The following is a 1,528-nucleotide window of genomic DNA, read 5'->3' as shown; positions in this document are numbered from 1 at the left end:
TCAAGCGATGGGACCAGTCAGTAAAGATACTGCTTCTGCTTTGCTATTGGTCGGTTGTGGTTTTGGGGTCATGACCTTTGCCGGGTCACTGATAGGCTGAAAAGAGAAGAAGTCGGGTACAGAGCGGTTGGTGGCGCTTGAAGAACAGAACTGAGACTTGATTCGGCGCAGAGCAAGAGAAGGACTCCTTCCTGCGGACGCCTGCGCTGTGGGTGGTGGGATTTTGGGCACTAGTGACTCTTTTTCCATCATTTTCTCGTCTTTCTCTTCATCTTTTCCATCTCTCTCAACTTGCTTGTGGAACTCCACATCGAACAGCGTGGCTGAGCTCCAGAGATGCAGTCGGGAGATGGGAGAAAGTTGTAGAAAGTCAACCATCACTGCAGCCTGAGTGCTCCACAGCTGCAGATGGTGCTCTGAGTGGTGTCCAGCCCGAGTCCAGAAGGCATGGATCCGGCCGTCCCCGCGCTCCTCCCCGGGCTCTTGTCTTCCTCATCCTCCGCGTCGGAGAAGGACGCGTCCGAGCTGACGGAACGCGTCAAACGCTGCAGCTGGGCGGAGGTGCGCCGTAAGGCTCCGCCCATAAAGCCTGTGGGAGAGGGGGCGGAGCCCAGGAGCCGGTTAAAGAGGGCGAGGTTGTGATTCCGTGTCACAGATTCCTCCAAGTTTTCAGCAATCTCCTCCAGAGGCTGGAAATGCATGTCCTCTTTGGGGATTCTAAGGATTTGAAATGTCCAAAAAAAAGGAAGTTATTTATTTATTTTTCACTTCAGCAGTCATTTCAGAACATTAACATTGTTTCAAAGAAATACACTACAGATGTTTCTAAAAGAAGTCTCTCAATAAGGCTGCATTTATTTGATCAAAAATATAGTAAAAACAGTAGTATTTGTTAAATATTATTATAAATTTAAATAACATTTCTTTTTAAACTAATTTTAAATAAGTTTTCTATTTGAATATATTTTAAAATGTAATTTATTCCTGTGATGCAGTCTTCAGTGTCACATGATCCTTCAGAAATTATTCTAATATGCTGATTTGCTGCTCAAGAAACATTTATTATAATTATCATCAATAATAATTATGATTATTATTGAAACCAGATGTGCTGCTGAATATTTTTGTATACACTTGGATATTTTTGTGTAATTTTTATACATTTTTTTTATAAATATATATATACATACTGTATATATATACCCATACATACACACACACACGCATATATATATATATATATGACTATAAAGTTCAAAAGAACAGCATTTTTTTTGTAGATTTTTGTAACCATGTAAAAGTCTTTAATGTGAATTGTGATCAATTTAATGCATCTTGCTGAATAAAAGTATTAATTTCTTTCAAAAAAAATTATTGGACTATAGTGTAGTTCAGCCAAAAAAAATGTAAATATGTAAATTGCTATACATTTTTTTTTCAAAACATTTTTTTAACAAATAATTATACGTATATATACAGTGGTGTGAAAAAGTGTTGGCCCCCTTCCTGATTTCTTATTTTTTTGCAT

General features: G+C 38.6%; 1 pseudogene; it reads right to left on the bottom strand.

The window, feature by feature from the left end:
- LOC107756992 (bestrophin-2-like) overlaps positions 1 to 1,528 on the bottom strand; it is a 7,697-nt pseudogene continuing 6,169 nt past the window's right edge.

The sequence above is a fragment of the Sinocyclocheilus rhinocerous genome, unplaced genomic scaffold (genome assembly GCF_001515625.1).
Source record: "Sinocyclocheilus rhinocerous isolate Xijiao unplaced genomic scaffold, SAMN03320098_v1.1 scaffold953, whole genome shotgun sequence".
NCBI lineage: Eukaryota > Metazoa > Chordata > Actinopteri > Cypriniformes > Cyprinidae > Sinocyclocheilus > Sinocyclocheilus rhinocerous.
This window is presented reverse-complemented; position numbering and strand designations above follow the sequence as displayed.